The sequence below is a fragment of the Castanea sativa genome, chromosome 5, assembly GCF_040712315.1.
Source record: "Castanea sativa cultivar Marrone di Chiusa Pesio chromosome 5, ASM4071231v1".
In the NCBI taxonomy this organism is placed as follows: Eukaryota; Viridiplantae; Streptophyta; class Magnoliopsida; order Fagales; family Fagaceae; genus Castanea; species Castanea sativa.
In genome coordinates this window covers 8,674,619-8,693,098 of record NC_134017.1, presented here as the reverse complement: position 1 = coordinate 8,693,098, position 18,480 = coordinate 8,674,619, and the positions used below count along the sequence as shown (strand labels likewise).

The following is an 18,480-nucleotide window of genomic DNA, read 5'->3' as shown; positions in this document are numbered from 1 at the left end:
AAAGACGAAGGTTAGAAACGAGAATAAAAATAAAATAAAATAAAAAAGAGAAGGGAAAGGGGAGAAAGAGGCATTCTTCAAACTCGGGCTCATCGAGCGGAATGGGATGGGTAGCAGACGAGTCCTCTTTGTACTTTGACTGCAAGAGAAGGAATAAAAGGAAGGGAACAAGCCAACATGGGTTAGCTGCAAGAAGAACTCTAAACAAGAATGACAAAGAATGAGGGAGAGGTAGAGATGACATACCCTCCACTCAGTAGTGGTGGGCATTTGGGAAGGAGAAGTTTTCCTTTTACTGCCTCGTGTCCTGCTGGAGGGAGGAGCATCAGTGGATGGCCAAGGAATGGCAGGCTTGGTCTTGCCTGCGGCGGAACGTTTGCTGGAACGAATGCAAACAGGAGGAGGAGTGATGCTCTCTAATGCTATATTACTCATTGGAGGCAGATCGCTTTCAAAAGGAACAATATCTGAGCAAGTTTCAGAAGAGTCATCACTTACCTTCTTCTTTGCGGACTTGGACTTGGTATAACTTTTCTTTGCTGGCACAGGGACATTAGTCACTTTTACTTTCTTTTCCCAACCAGTAGGGTAATCACTAGCATGCTAGTACCACCCTTTCTCCTCCTTGACCCACTCAAATATGGTAGAACGGCTTTATTTTCTAACATAGGCCCGCACAAATGCAGAAGTTAGAAGCAAGCAGGGGTTGGCGGAGTCAACCGCGTTAAGCCCGTCAGGAGGGATGAGGGAAAATCCACAACTACCCAATAACTACTTCTCAAAAGAAATCATTACTGCCTGCCAGTACCCATGCATGGCAGCAGTGCAAATGCCCTCCCTCTAAGAGCCTAGAATAGTAACTGCGATGAAGTGCCGACTCCAAAACGCAAAAGTAGAATACCGCAAGAAAGGTCAGACGGAAGTAAGAGACTTCACAAGAAAAGACATGTCATCAGGAATGTCTTGGTCCAGTCCAAATTGCCTCCTTACACGGTTGGCAGGATAATGCACAAACCTAACACCTTCATTAGCCAAATAAGGTAACCACCCAGCATTGGTGGTTGCCAAATACGTTATACCCCTCTCGTCAAAGCCAGCCAGCTGGATGGTAGTGCCAACAACATTAGCAAATGTGCCCATAACAAAATCCATACACGTATAACTTGTACCCAAACTCCTATACACCCTCCAGGAAAACCCAACTCCTTTATCAAATAATTCAACAATGGGATGCCCTATCTGCTTTAAACCAGCCCAATGAAAAGCCAAAGGAAAATCGGAAGCAAACCTGCCACAGAAGTCCGTGATAACCTTCGAGACACAGGCTGTACTTTTCACTAGTAAAGTGAACAGGCCTACACTTGGTCAGATGCTTGGCACAGCGTTCATACAACATGTGCTGCAACATGGTGCTGTGAACAAAGGTGGTGATCGAGTGACAAGAACCTGTCTGACTCTCGTTGCTTTACAAGATGTCTAATTAGACATACAGATGTCCTAGGAACATGGGTGCTAGCGGCAGGCTCACCCCAGCAACAATCTTAAAGGCCAATCAAAAGTACAGAGGCTTCACAACATAGTGGGGGTGAGAACCAAAAACATACTTACATAACCAGAATGCGACAAAGGCTGCATGGCTAGCAGCGGCGGAGAGCTTTGAGGGAGAACTAATCCAGAATGACAACTTGGCGTTACCACTTATCCATTTCTTCAATTCAGTCTCTATGGCCTCCTCTTTCGGAGAAAGCTCAAGGATGGCAGGATCGACGTCACCAAGAATGGGCAGCAGCAACTGATTTGCCACGTCTTCCAAGGTTACGGTAATCTCACCGCAGGAGAGAAAGAAGGTGTGGGTAGTGGTGCACCACTAGCGGACTAAGTGGCGGAGATTAAATAGGTCCCTAAAATTGGCCAAACAACGGGATTGAACGATGGCCTTCAATACACCGGCCCGCTAAAGTAAACCCATGAAGTGCATATCTGATAACTCTCTATCAACCCATTCCTTCAAACCCGAGGCGGTGCCAAACCCAAACTCGAAATGGATGGGTACAGGGAGTGAAACGCCTTGGTGGATAGAGAAATCGGAGATCGAAGAGGGCAACGGAGCCCAAGAGACATCGGGGTTACCGCAGCAAAAGGCGAGCCACACGCGGCCTAGCGGCGGCAGCACATAGTCACCGAGAACCTGAGGGAAGTGGCCGTGAACATCGTACCAAGGGTCTATGAGGCGGGCGCACTCGCTGTTGGGGTCGCGTAGTTCTACTTCCTCATCGGAATGGTCTGACTCGGAATAGGTGACCTCTTCGCCTGCCTCATGTATAGCAGGATCATTAACAACCTCATTTCCCTTACAGCGGGAAGAGGATTAACTTTTCACCGGAGTCATAGTGTATCGGTTGATAGGAGAAGAAGATTTGTGGTGATTGGGAAGGAAAACACAGAAAAGAAAAGAGAAGAGAAGGGGTGTTTGTGCCCAAAATTTGAAAGGACTCGGCAGTAAATACCCGCGCCATGGGGAAGGGTGTAAAGGGATGCGATGGGTCAATCAGCGAATAAGGGAAGAAGTTAATGAAGCGAAGGCTGTGTTTCAAAATAACTGCTAAACTGGAAAATTCAAAGAGACAACATTGTTCACGGCAGGAAAAGAAAAAAAAAAGATGTGTATAAATTGTGGTCCACTTTTCGAAAAAGCCCGCGAAGGAAAAGAAGAAGAGGAAAACGGAAGGGATAAAGAAGTCTTTATTCACATATGAACTGCAGAAGCACTTCATATGCTCAGGGGGATAAATGTAGATGCTCTTTTTTGTGAAAGCCCAGCAAGAGGAAAGGCCCAAAGTTATGGGCAGAAGAAAGTGGTATGGAAATGTCATTAAGCTAAGTAACAGGAATAATGAATAATGGGTTTATAAAGTAAATAAATGGACCCTGAAGAAGTAAATGGGCCTAAAAAGGCCCAGAAGAAAGAAATAACAAACCTATGGGTTGTATGGATGTAGAAAAGTGAGAATGGGCCACGGCTATCACAGCAAGCCCAAGACAATTTAAGTAAAGAAAGTAAGGGGTAATTGACCCATGAGCCCCAAGGAAAAGGTAAGCAGTACTTAGGCCAAGGAAGTCCAAGGAGTTAGTAAAAGCCCATGGGAAACATAGAATTGGAAAGGGTCAACGATGCCCCAAGAAAGTAAATGGGCCAAGGATGCCCAATGGAAAGTAGGTGGGACGAGGGAGCCCGCAGATGGTAAAGGGCCCAATGAGTTTATTAGGCCTTCAGAGAAAGAATGAATAGAAAAGCCCGGAGAGGCCCAGCAGACTTGGGTCAGGCAAGCCTCATGGCAGGCATAGCAGAATAATGCAGCAGGAAACAAATAACAAGGGCTGGAAGCATAAGAATAGTCCACAATCAGGCTAGGCCTAGCCCCTAAGAAAAGTAAACCATAAATGCGAAGCCAGGGAAAGCAGCCCACGCCATAAGAAGCCAAAGATGAACGGCAAACAGGGCAAATTGACTTTCAGACCGCGACAGATACATGAGCAACGGGTAGAACCTGGATGAGCATGAGGCAAGGCACGCGCAAGGCCCAAACATCACTAGCCTATACCCAGCCAATACAAGAAATGGTGAGGTCATGAGTCAGAGGTAAGGGGATATGGTCTAGTGATGGGGAGGGGGAAAAACTCATTTTCGTGTTTCCTGCTCAAGTCCTTTTGGAGGCATTGTCCTGCTGGGATGACATGCCACCCAAAAAAGGCAAAGCTGAGTTGGAACCACTAGGTGCATGCCATGAGGGACTGAAATAAAGAGAGTACTTACACCGTGGCAGGTAAGAGTGCCACGACAAGCAAGCAAACAAAAGAGCTTTCTTTGTCTGGTGAAATAGAATGGCACGACCAACGCAGGTAAGTGGCGCTGGATGGGTGACTGACCAGTCAGTAATGGTCGTCAAGAGCACCCACACCAAACAAAAACAGTTAAAGGCCAAAATGGTAAAAAATCGCTACGGCTGGCCCTATATAAGGGACCTTTGCTGTGCATGGCAAGGGAGACGGCAACCTCTAGGATATAATCACTAGAATAACAGAAACAAGGAGAGTGAAAAACAAAAAGAGAGAAAGGAAATAATTAAGGAATAGAGAGAGAAAGAAAAAAAAAACAGAAAGAACAGAGTGGTAGGCATGCACCGAATGGGTCAATCTCCCTCTCCCTCTCCAACCCATGCTCTCTGGCAAGCCCATTTTACATTCAAACAATGGTTTTTTTTTTAATCAAATTTTAATCATCTTCAGTAATGAAGACATGGAAGTGGGCTGCCTTGACCACAAAAGGCCCCTTTACTTAGCTGCGTCTATAAATTAGATCCCTATCAAGAGAACCTTGGTGGATACCCATGCCTCGGTGAACTTGGTACCTTTAAGCACCCTACAGGCGGGAGGAATCTCAAAGAGAAAAATCCAAGGGTGCCCAATAGAAGTAACCGACTTCGGCGGAAGCAGTGAATACACAGCCGACCACGTCCAACTTTGGTTAAAAGTGGGTCCTATAGCCTCTTTAACCCAGTTCCATGTGGTGAAGATGGAGGAAGGGTAGCATAAGAGCCTGGTGTGTTGTATAACTCAGGAAGGCTCAGAAGGAGGAAACTGTAAAGAAAGGGATGAGGAGGTTATGCCAGATAAGGATGTATAGGTTACAGCAGAAGAGAAGATGGAGGAAGTCAACTTAGGACTCGACTTGCATGAGCCAAGGCCTATCTTAATCAGTTCAAAGTTGCCAGAAAAAGAAAAATTGGAGTTCATACTACTATTAAAGGAATACAAAGACATTTTTGCGTGGAATTACAGTGAAATGCAAGGATTGGATCCCAGGTTAGTAATGCACACGTTGAATGTGGACCCGGAGGCCAGGCCAGTGGCCCAGCCTGCTAGAATTTTCCACACTGAAATAGAGGAACTAATAGTCAAGGAAGTATAGAAGCTACTGGCCGCAGGATTCATCAAACCCATTCAGCATCCACGTTGGTTATCCAACATTGTGCCAGTGAAGAAGAAGAATGGGCAGATAAGGTGCTATGTAGATTTCAGAAACCTTAACAAGGCCTGCCCAAAAGATGAATTCCCACCACCAAACATGGACCTACTAATAGACTCTGCGGCAAGAAATGCCATGTTTTCCTTTATGGACGGGTTCAGTGGATACAACCAGATCAGAATGACACCAAAGGACGCAGAGAAAACTGCTTTCAGAACACCTATAGGCAACTTCTACTATACAGTAATGCCATTTGGGTTAAAGAACGCGGGTGTGACGTATTAGAGGTCAATGACGACTATATTCCATGACATGATGCGTCAAGAATTAGAAGACTATGTGGACATAGTGGTGAAGTCAAAGAAGCGGGAGGAGCACATTCAAGTGTTGAAGAGAGTATTTGAAAGATGTAGAACTTTTAAGCTTAGAATGAAACCCCCTCAAATGCACATTCGGGGTATCTTTAGGGAAAATCTTAGGTTTTCTGGTCCACAGCAGAGGAATAGACGTAGACCCAGCCAAGGCTACAGCCATAGCCACTATGAGGCCTCTAGCCACAGTAAAGGAGTTGAAAAGTTTTCTTGGGAAGGTCTCGTACATTCAAAGATTCATTCCCGGACTGGCATCCATCACCTCTGCCTTCGGAAAATTTTCAAAAAAGGGGCAAAGCTTTGAATGGGGGGAAGTACAGCAGGCAGCCTTTAATAGGCTACAGCAGATTATGATGAATCTCCCTACTGTGCAAGCCCCAGTCGCAGGAAGCCATTGTTACTGTACTTAGCTACCAACGAATAGGCCGTGGGTCCGCTGATTGCTCAGTTTATTACATCAATCGAGCCCTAAAAGACACAGAAACTCGCTACCCAAGGGCAGAAAGGGAACGCTTGGCTATTGTGTATGCCTCGCAGAGATTAAGACACTATTTCCTGGCCTATGAGGTGTGGCTGATGACTAAGTCTCACGCCATCAAGGCCTTATTGCAACAACCAATTCTCTCTGGCAAGATATCTCATTGGTTGCTACAATTATCACAATACGATCTGAAGGCAGGAACGCCCAAGGCGGTAAAGAGCCAAGCTATAGCGGACCTGTTAGCACAGTTCCCAGGGGAAGAAGAATTCCCGCTCGTTGATGAAGTACTAGGGGAAGTGGTTACAGCAGAAGCAGTTGGAGAACGATGGGTGATGAAATTTGACGAGTCTTCTACTACCCAATCAAGAAGAATGGGAGTAGTTCTGTATCATGAGGAAAACGTGGCTGTAGCACTATCATTAAAACTGGAATTCCTCTACTCAAATAACACGGCAGAATATGAAGCTTACCTAACTGGGTTGGCCACGGCTCTTGAAATGGAAGTCAGGCACTTGAAAGTGATAGGAGACTCGAACCTAGTGGTTTGCTAGACCAAAGGAAGCTTCTCCTTAAAGGAACCCAGCCTAGCCTCTTACCGAGCAATGGCCCAAAAAATGGAAGAAAGGTTTTTGACCTTAGAAATAGAGCACACGCCAAGAAGCGAGAATCAGTTCGAGGATGCGCTGGCCACATTAGGCTTGCAAATAGTATTTGAAGGGGATAGTCCCAAGATGGAAGTCAGTAAGAGGAAAGTATCTATTATCAAAATATTTAAGGAAAAGTTCGAAGAGGAACAGTGCGAAGAGGATTGGCGGAGTCCCATAAGGGAAGTCTTGATGAAGGAAAGTGAGCCTGCGGAGCTAAAGTCATCAAGGGAGTATGCTCTGGTAGGAGGAGAACTGTACCGCATAATACCAGAAGGGATCCTGTGAAGATGCATGGGGCAGAAAGAGGCCCAGCGAAAGCTGAAGGAGATACACGATAAGACCTGCGGATCCTGCGGAGAGATCAGCCTTTACCGCAAACTCCAAAGGGCAAGCTTTTACTGGCCGAGTATGGGAAAAGACGTAGACCAAGTCCAAGTCGGGTGTGAGACCTGCCAACTTGTGACTGACAAGGAGGAAAGCTACGTTGTGTTCGTCAGCGAGGATTGGAGAGAAACATTCACTCAATACTTAACAGAAGGTGTCCTACCACAAAAACACAGTGAGCGATACAAGCTCAAAAGGCTAGCAACACGTTACTTTTTGCACAATGGGGTCCTCTTCAAAAAGGGGTATAATGGAGACCCACTACGTTGTCTGGGCCCCGAGGAAGCAAGGAATATGATAAAGGAGGTCCATGCAGGAGAATGTGGAGAGCACCAAGGAAAGAAGAAGTTATACAGGTGTCTGCTGCAGATGGGCTACCACTGGTTTGCTATGAAGAAGGACACGGCAGAATTTGTAAAAAGATGCCACAGCTGCCAAATACAGGCCAACTCGATTCACACCACCCACATTAATTGCACAGTATGGTCATCCCATGGCCATTCCATACTTGGGAGCTTGATTTGGTGGGGCCCGTTAACCCACCATCACGTGGATACATATGGATCTTTGTTGCTACAAAATACTTCACCAAGTAGGCAGAGGCAGTGCCACTTCGCAAAGCCACGGGAGGAGCGTTGGTGAACTTCATCAAAGAAAACATAATAGTAAGGTTTGGCGTACCCCACAGAATCATCAGTGACAATGGCACACCATTTGTCAATAGTGATGTAAGGAAGATGTTGGAGTTCTACCAAGTTAAGCACCATCGATCATCACCCTACTATCCGCAAGGAAATGGGCAAGCAGAAGCGACAAACAAGGCTCTCATAAAAATTATCAGCAAAATGAGTCAAGAGTATACAGGAGGATGGGCAACACATCTACCAGACGCCCTTTAGGCCTACAAAACTCGCCAAAATCAACCACAGGATTCTCACCCTTTTCTCTGGTCTATGGAATGGAGGTAATGAGCCCAGTAGAAATAATGACCCCTTCTCTACAGGTATTACAAATGAAGGAAAAGGGAAAAGAAAAAGAGGTTTCTGCGGTAGAAAGATATGAGGACCTAGAAGGGCTTGACGAGAAAAGAGAAGAAGCTCAGGAACGTAGCCACAGATACAGGCAGAGGATGACAAAAGTTTACGACAGGATGACCAAAGAAAGAGTATTCGCACAAGGGCAACTTGTATTGAAGGTGGTAGATTATGTCAAGAGGGGTATGGCAGGACCATCTAAGTTTGCACCAAAGTGGGAAGGACCCTTCGTGATAAGGGAGGCGTATCCCACTGGGTGTTACCGCTTAACCCAGACGGATGGCAAAGATTTGATGGACCCCATCAATGGAAAATGGCTAAAACGTTATTATTTCGTAAAAGGAGGAAGAACTAAAGGTCACAAAACCACCCTTTGTTTTCTTTTTGAAGAATACCATGTTTCCCTTTTGTTTTCCCTTGTTTTCTTTTATCTTTCAAGTGACTATGTCACAAAAACAAGGAATTGTAACATGATTTCATGAAATAAGCAATGAAAAGATATGAAGCATTGTAAAACATCCCATGTCATAATAATAGCTAGAAAAGAAAGTAGTAGCATCTTATAGTTACAAAACCCAAGTTGTGGCAAACCCGCCAAATAAGTGCTTAAAGAAAGACAAGGGAAATATAAAGGTATTAAACAACATCAAAAGGGAAATGGAACCACATCAGCGAAGATCAGAGATGAGAGTCTGGTCACTGAAACGGCTAGAACCACCAGTGCTAGAAACAAGGTGCTCATGATGACTCTCCAAGTTTGCCACCTCCTTCTTCAAAGCCTCAAGGCGTGAGTCAATGGCATCAATGGCAGGCTAAATCTTCCTTATGAAATAAGCACAGGCAATCTCACGGAGATGGTCCAAGACAAACCCCATAGCAAACCCCACACTGACAAGTTCCTGAATTGCTGCCATCCACTGCAGGATCCTCTTGGTCGAAACGGTGTCGATGAAGTTGTGCTCAATATCATTCATCACACTCCCTAGCAGCTTCAAAAAATGCTCCCTAGTAGAATGGCCGAACCTGAACTCTCACATGAAGTCACCCTGGCTACTGTAAATCACCATAAGATGGGAGGCACAATCCTCGAGTACCCTAAAGCCATGGAAGTCAACATAAGGAGGCCCTGAACCCCAGAAGTCTATGGGATTGAGGTCATTAACCTCGTGCTAGTCAAAGTGGGTAAAAAAAGGTTGCGGCCTCACTCGCCGGATCTGGCATTGCGGCAGAACTGCTACCCACCTCAAACTGAGGAGGAACAGTAGGAAGCGAACCTAGCAGGAGGTATAAGAAGTGGAATAAGAATATACGAAGACAAGAAAATTAGAACGCACTAAAAATAGAGTATAAAAAGAAGGGGAAAAAAGGAACTCACCAGGGCCTGCGAGAGTGGGGGCTATGGGAACGGCAGAAACAGGTGCTGCATGTATGGTAGAGAAAGTAACGGCAGGCATATCCTTGTCCGCTGCAAATTCTGGCTCCTCGGAGGTCTCTGCAATAAGAAAGAATGGACGTGCAAAATAACGGGAGACTGGAGTAAGAAGAGCATTACTGATATATGTAAAGAAGAGATAACAAAAGAAAAAGGAAAGGGAAATTTAGCAACACATAGAGATGCATACCCATAAATTCAACTCTGTGCCCAGAACTTTCTTCTTCTCCTTCAGATTCGGAGACCCTCTTCTTCTTGGCAAGCTCATCATCCGAGTCCTCCAGAACATCCTCAAACTCATCAGAAGACAAGTCCGCGGCAAGATCGTTTGTGGCACAAGCAGGAATAGAGGAAGGAGTGACCACTAAAGAGGAACCATCCTTCACAGCCTGGGATAGAGATGCGAAAGGGTCATTGGTGGAGATAACGGGGGGCGTAGCCGGGGAAACAGCCTCAGCCTAAACAGCAGCAGCAAGAATAGCCTATTCCTGAGATGTGGGTGTCACGGCAGGAATGGGAATGGTCTCACTGACCCCTTTAGTAGGAACTCCCTGTGAAGCAGCAAGTGTAGCAGGGGTCGCAGCAGGAAACGCCACATACGCCCCATCAAAGAAGCCCTCCATGGTAGTACCCTGGGAGGCTGAAATCTCTTCAGCTGTAGGGCGATACACAAAGATGAGCTCAGGATCAACCTGAGAGAACAAAGGACAAAGGTTAGAAACACAAATAAAAAAAAAATTTTAAAAAAGGATGTATATGAGTTGGGGTCCACTTTTCGAAAAACCTGCAAAAGAAAAGAAGAAGAGGAAAACAGAAGGGATAGAGAAGTCTTTATTCACATATGAACTGCAGAAGCACTTCATATGCTCAGTGGGCTAAATGTAGATGCTCATTTTTTGTGAAAGCCCAGTAGGAGAAAAGGCCCAAACTCATGGACAGAAGAGAGTGGTATGGAAATGTCATTAAGCTAAGTGGTAGGAATAATGGATAATGGGTCTATAAAGCAAGTAAATGGACCCTAAAGAAGTAAGTGGGCCTAAAATGTCCCGAAAGAAAGAAATAACAAACTCATGGACTGTATGGATGTAGAAAAGTGAGAATGGGCCACGACTATCACAGCAGACCCAAGGCAATGTAAATAAAGAAAGTAGGGGGCAATGGAGAACCCATAAGCCCCAAGGAAAAAGAAAGAAGTACTTGGGCCATGGAAGCCCAAGAAGTTAGTAAAAGCCCATGGGAAACATAGAATTGGAAAGGGCCAAGGATGCCCCAAGAAAGTAAATGGGCCAAGGATGCCCAAAGGAAAGTAGGTGGGATGAGGGAGCCCACAAATGGTAAAGGGTCCAATAAGTTTATTGGCCCTCCAGAAAAAGAATAAATAGAAAAGCTCGGAGAGGCCCAGCAAACTTGGGTCAAGCAAGCCTCACGGCAGGCATAGCAGAATGATGCGGCAAGAAACAAATAACAAGGGCTAGAGGCATAAGAACAGCCCACAATCAGGCAAGGCCCAGCCCCTGAGAAAAGCAAACCATAAATGTAAATCCAGGGAAAAGCAGCCCATGCCATAAGAAGCCAAGGATGAACAGCAGATAGGGCAAGTTGACTTTCAGATCGTGGCAGGCACATGAGCAGCGAGCAGAACTTCAATAAGCATGAGGCAAGGCACACGCAAGGGCCAGACACCACCAACCTGTACCCAACCAATACAAGAAAATGGTAAGGTCATGGGTTAGAGGTAAGGGGGCATGGTCCAGCGGTGGGAAGGGGGAAAAGTCCATTTTCGTATTTCCTGCTCAAGTCCTTTTAGAGGTAATGTCCTGCTGGGATGGCATACCGCCCAAAAGAGGCAAAGCTGAGTTGGAACCACTAGGTGCATGCTATGAGGGACAGAGAGAAGGAGAGTATTTACACCGTGGCAGGTAAGAATGCCATGACGGGCAAGCAAACAAAAGAGCTTTCTCTGTCTGGTGAAATAGAATGGCATGGCCAGCGCAAGTAAGTGGTGCTAACTGGGTGACTGACCAGTCAGTACTGGTCGGCAAGAGTACCCACACCAGACAAAAACGGTTAAAGGGCAAAATGGTAAAAGATCGCTACGGCTGGCCCTATATAAGGGACCTTTGCTGTGCAAGGCAGGGGGGACGGCAACCTCTGGGTTATAATCGTTAGAATCATAAGAACAGTGAGAGTAAGAAAACGAGAAGAAAAGCTAGAAAGGAAATAATTAAGGAATGGAGAGAAGAATTAAAAGAAAACAAAGAGAACAAAAGTGGTAGGCATGCACCGAATGGGTCAATCTCCCTCTCCCTCTCCAACCCATGCACTCTAATCACGAAAAATGAACTCTTTTAGGCCCGCCTCTTCAAAGCAACTAATTTCCCCTTTCGTAAGAGATTAGTCGCATTGAGAAGGTGGTTCCCCTTCTTGACTTAGACTTGGTAGTAACTTAATGCGGCAAGCTAACATTTGTTTCTTTTAATAAGTTTGTTGTTGTTGTTTATTCAATACTCGTTATTTTATTGTTGTTTTGTAAAGTGGGTACTTTCTATCAAAGCCCATTGTTTATTTTACCTGAATCCTAAAAGAATTTTCATTACAGTCTTTATTGTATTTGTCTACCGTAGTTAATATAACAGCTCTGCTTGCCATGGGCATGTAATCGAAGTCTGGCCAATAAGGGGCATTTTTTTGCGCACAAGCCGAACCAAGAAGGTTTGTTCTTGAACCAGTTCCAGCTCCCTGATCCAGAAACCTCTAGGCCCAGTGTTGCGGCGAGTGGTCCAGCCCAATACTTGCAAAAAAGGCCCACACAAACATCACCCTAAAACTAAGCTGCTGCTGCTGCTTATAATGAAGAGTATCATAGTTACATATTAATCCAACCCGAGGCCATTCTGAGTCGATGTAAGCGTAATGATCAGGAAGTGGAGGAAGGGCGTTCCATTGCCCAGTAATAGGATTAACGACATAGTAAACGCCAGCCGTATTATAACCAGCAACAACTGCGCAGCATAAGAGCAAGTCATGGCACGAAGCTCTAATGCTGATATCTACGTATTGTTGATATATTGGTGGAACGTAAGGCAGAGATTTAAAATAAGGTTCCTCCTCCAATGGGAAGAGGATATTTTTGTTCTTTGCCCCCGTAGCATAATACTGGAGGAGCAAGGTAAAGGGGCAATGATGATGATCCACTATTGACCTGTTAACAAAGTAGCGAGTGAGAGAAGGATCTGAGACAACAGAGCACCATTCCTTCGATACAGACCTGCATTGCATTGCGGATTTGAAATCCAGCCGATGCAGTATTTCTAACACTAGAGATTTTGGGGAGATCGTCAATGGTTGTCGCAGTCCTCGTCCTCGTCCTCTTTCGCTTCTGAATTGTTCTTCTGTCATCCGAATCCTCGACAACAGTGATCGTCGTCTTTGGCTTCTGAATTCTTCTGATATCAGAATCCTGGTATGAGAGATAAGAAACTAGCATCCGACTACTCCTTCTGCTATGATGTTTTTTTACATTCCTTCTCTCCATCGTTAGATCGTATCTCTCTTCTGGCCGATTTACAAACAAAAGCAAATTACAATTTTGTAGAGATTGTCATCCTCGTATGTATATATAACCAAAACCACCGACTATTACCTAAAACAAAAATCAACACCACCGACGTATCCGTGTCGGTTACCAAAATTGTATTAAAATTGATTCATAGCTATAGGATAGCGCCTAGAGAGAACTCAGTGTTGACGGTGTACTATAGGATAGGCGGCGGTAGCTGTCTTGGAACATTGATAGCTCTGTAGGGGATGGGTTTTAGTTGTTGTGTTTTTTTTGGGATGGGTTTTAGTTTTCAATCGATAATTAATTTCCTTGAGATTCCTGTAGTGATAGATTTGGGCCGTTTGGCCCACTGGTAACAAAAAATCATATATAGGTGGAGTTTGGATAGCTCGTCCAAGTTTCCTGCGTCCGCGTTTTGCTTTTTTTTTTTTTTTTTTTTTTAACCCAGCCGCAAGTTTGGACTTTTCAGCCATAAAACAGTGCACAAATGCACTGTTCATGGGTCCCACAAATTTTACTTTTCAGCAACTTTTTCATTAAAAATGGGTCCTACAGCACTATTCACACATTTAAAAATTATTTTGCTACAGTATTTTCAGTTTTCAGTTTCAGCAAAATAAGTTCTATCCAAACGGACTCATAGTTTAATACAAGGGAGTCGCCACTTTCTTTAAATAATAGATCATAGATGCAATTTATACAATTAGATATTTCATAAAAAATTTCTCAACAATGAATAGCTTCAATTTGATTTATTAAAATTGTAAAAGCTCTATATTCATTTTATATTTGGAAAAATTTTAAGGCTTACATATTGTTTTTTATTTATTTTTCAGAGTTTAAAATGACAAAAGTAACAAATGAAAAGAAATTTTTTATGCAAGTAATATATGAAAAGGAAGAGCTTAATCAAAAACTAAAAAACCCTAAAACCCAAAAACAAATGTGTAAACCAAAAACTCACAAACGCTACCCAAATCAAAAGTTTGTAATTAGTAGAAAAAGACGTAAAAAAAACAAAAATAAAAAACAAATTTTAGTACATGAAAGAAACACAGTTTTTTTTTTGGTGTTGTTTCTATAATTTGTAGACTTTGAATCTTTTGATTCTTAAATTTCTTGTCATATTGGATGTTTTAACATCTATATTTTTGAGTTTTTTTTTTTTTTTTTTTTGCAATATTTGAAACTATTTGACAAATTTCAACAATTATATATATATATATATATATATATATATATATATATATATATTCAATAATTTTTAGGCAATGAATTTTTTTTATTCTCTAATGTTTTTGGCATTTCAAAAGTTTGAATGTTTGAATGTCTAAATTTTTTAGGTTTGTTTTTTCTTTGCAATATTTAAAAACATCTGACAGATTTTTGCGAACCCATTGTACATTAAACAATGGGTTATTTTATTATCAAACTATAATATAAAAAACTGGAGTAATTTTCATAATGATATAGTTTTATAATCAATTTAAGGTTTTAAAAATGTATTTTACTTTACTATACAAACAGCTTTGCTCCCATGCGTACCACGGCCGGTTTATGACTAGTTTTCACAATAACTAGGCAAACCAAAGAAGCCCATGTAATAAGGCTATAAAATTCATCTCATTCCAAATTACAATAACTTGTTTTACGTTCAACAATTGATATCACTGGCATGAGGCATAATTTTTATTTTCTTAGTAGAGAAACAAGGCAACCACTATCCATAACATAATTTTTATTTTCTTAGTAGAGAAACAAGGCAACCACTATCCATAATAAATATATATATATATATATATATATTTTTTTTTTTTGAAGTTTGTTCTTAAGTAGAGAAACAAAGCTACCACTATCCATAAAAAAAATAGATTATGAAAGTTTGAAAATTAATATAACAAATACATGTTGCTCGGTTAAAAGTTTTGAGGGGAATTCACAAAAGCCTAATTTAGGCAAACCATAATACAGAAACTTAAAAAGCTTTAAAGACCCAAGCTAGCAAGCAGCAAAATAGATAGGCGGCCTTCACTAACAGGAAGGGAGAAGAATGAATGGGAGTTGGCCAACGAGGGAGCACAAAGTTGAAGACATTGTAGGTAGGTTGATGATCGGGAAAATCGCGAACCACTTCCAGTGTTTCTCCCCGCAAGTAGCATAATACAACCTTAAAATCAATCATCAAATACACGATATCCCTGTCATTTAGATGATAGGCTAGGACTAGCAAATAAGGATTTTTCTTTAAAACGTATTTTGAGAGCCAAGGAGACTTTTCAGTAACAATTTGGTTAAAATACAGTTGCTTCTCTAAGCACCATTTGCCGCCTCCTCTTTCATCTTTATCACAGTCATTGAGCTCCCAAATATGTAAAACATGATTAGAGAAGTTGTCACAAGGGAAGCGTGAAATCTGGAAGATAACCCGTAATAGGATTAACGTCATAGTAAACGGTACCCCTATTATAACCGGCAACAACTGTACATGTAGCATAAGAACAAGTCATGACACGAAGCTTGAATATTGACCGCATTTACGTATTGTTGATATATTGGTGGAGTGTAAGGCAGAGATTAATAATAAGGTTCCTCCTCCAATGGCAAGAGTAAATGTCCATTTTTCAGCCATATATCCTCCTCTAATGGTAAGCAGATTCACGCAATGCATCATATTAAATAATTATTTTACAATTATGATATAATTTATAGTTTCTTTTTCTAAAATTTGTGAAGATAATTTGTTTTCTTTAAAAAATTAAATCATTTTTAAAATTATTTTTTCATCTTTCTGTCTCTATCAATACATCATTATTCTATTTCGAGTGTGTTTCATTAATATTATTATTGCTTTATGGGGTGTTTGATACTTCATATTCTTCGAAATTACGTTTCTATTTTTTTTTTTTTTTGGTAAAACTAATTTTTTTAGTTTTTATATAAATAGTTCAAAATTTTCATTCTCTTAAAGGAGATTATCATAATAATCAAATCTCATAACAAAATTACACTAAATATTACTCAAATAATTGATAAACACATTCAAATGCATAATCATGATTATGATATATATATATATCAAATTTTCATTTCCAAAATAACTAAGTACCAATTTAAATAAAAATCAAACTAAAGCAATAAGAGAGACAGGCCATTAGTGATGGGAAACTAAAAAATACAACACCAAAACAGTATTAACCTAAATTAGAGCTTTAAAAATCATAATGATTCATCAACCAAAAGTAGACTTGCTTGGAAAAATAAAATAAAATAATAAAAAATCAAGAGAGTAACCACTTTTTCAAGAGAGAATAATAAAAAATTTATAAAAAATAAGATGAGAAAAAAAAAAGAGTAAAAATAAAAAATGTATTAATAAATAACAAATTATTCAAGTCATGCTATGTAATAAAATAACATTATATTCTATATATTATTTTTATAATGCAATAGGATAACTCTACACTGATACATATAATTTTTGAAAAAGTACAACCAAATACATATGATCAAGGTTTCAACTTGCATTCCAACAGCAAGAACAAAATATGGGGAAAAAAAATAACCTTCAAGACTTGGAAAGTTTTAAATACATTGTGATACCAATCTGGTATTGATAGCAAGTTGAACACTATACATAGCGGATTCAGATCCTCTAAATTTCTTAAGATATTCTACTAATAAATTTCTTTAAATCTTAACCATTTAATAGTCTAGATTTTGCCATATTAACATTTTATTAATAATATTCTTAAAATAATAAAATAATTTTGAAAACAAAACAATTAAGATTATTGTTAGTGGAATGTTGACATGGCAGAATCTAGACCATTAAATTATTAAAGAATTGTTAGAATTTAAGAAAACTTATTTAGTAGAATACCCTAAGAAATCTAAAAGATCTAAATCCATATATAGCTTGTCACGTTACTTAAGATCCAAAAGACCAATTAAAATTTCAACTGGGAATAGAAATTGCGCTCAGTCTCCAACCTTAGATTCAAGTCGGTCCAATACTTATTGTCCAAATTATTAGCGCCTTCGTATGTACAATGTGAACTTTCGTATCTTGAGAACAATCCAGATGAGAAGGCGAACTATGTGAATCAGAAGAACGATGCCAACCACAGCTATCAAACTTAACAGAACATAACTTGGTAGGATGAACTTTGGGTCAGATGCATAGTAATCATAAAAATAAAGTTGATCAGGTATCAGCAGGATGAATGCACATACGTAGGCAAAGGCTAGGAAAGTGAGAGTGATACACATGGAAAATGTCAAGAGCCCCAAGCAAAGCTTATTCCTAAGAGGAAATCCACTAATAAGCAAAAAGTGACGCACAAAGATGCAGTGAAAGAGATAGTATTGCAAGTCAAGAAAGCTGAGTACCGGTACTGATCAGCATTACAGGCGAAGACTGAGGTTCCGGCTGGACGTAATATTATATTCATTTCCAATACTTAAGGGCTCATTTGTTTGCCAAACTCCACCTGGGGGATTGAGTATAGGTTGGAAAGTTATAGTTGCGATAACAGTAGCCACCACCATTAACGAACCACGCATCTCTAGATCTCCTAACCAATCACCCTGATAGCTCAAGTATTTTAACCATCTCAACCATATGTTGTTGCTTGGCTGCACTGGTTTTGTTGGTTCGTGGTGACCAACAACAACTGCTAATGGTGGTTGAAGATTAGTTTGGTTCCTTGCTCTTTCAATCCCAGCGTCTAAAAAATATTTCGAATGGTGACATTTTTCAAGTCTTCTGGATAGTGATCTAAGACTTCTAAGGCTGTAAAACCCATCTGGTTCAATGAATATGCTCCATCTTTCACTTTAGACACTGAAAGCAAGTATTTTACTATCTGCAAAAAAATTTAGCATTATAGTTTTGAACAATATTTTTTTAAGAAATTATATATAAGTAGATGCAAAGAAAAAAACCTACCTCTGTTAGCTTTAGCATCACAGCTAAATGCAAGATAGTATTGCCACCATCATGGTCTTTGGAATTGAGAAAATCCCCTTCGTCACTCAAAGATTCCACCAGCAATTTAAGAGCCTCTATTTGGTTGTATTTAACACATGTGCAAAACAGTCTCACCCCCATCAAGCACAATTTGAGATGAGTCAGGCTGCGCAGTGATCAACTCCCTCAAAACATCAATTCGTCCCTTCATGACTGCATAGTGGAGAGGAATTCTCTCATCTTGATCACGAATTAAGCATGCATTGTTGTTTGCACGTAACAATAGTTGGACAATCTCAATGTGGCCCTCAGCAGAAGCCATGTGAAGGGGGCAACGCTTATGTGAGTCCAACTCGATAGCAAGCTGGGGTTTTAGAAGTAGAAGAGCTCTACCGAAATCAAGGTGGCCAACTAAAGTAGATATGTGTAATGGAGATTCACTCATAGAAGTGAGGGAAATTTTGTTAAGGATGTTTCGTTCTTTATGGATCAACCTAGATAATGTGGTTGTACATCCACTCATGGATGCGTTGTAGAGCTCTATTATTGCATCTTCTTCATGCCTTATTTCCAT

The 18,480-nt window shown here is 41.2% G+C and overlaps 1 pseudogene; it reads right to left on the bottom strand.

Moving 5' to 3' along the window:
• Positions 1-16,966: 16,966 nt before the first annotated feature.
• On the bottom strand, positions 16,967-18,480 carry LOC142634433 (uncharacterized; annotated as a pseudogene).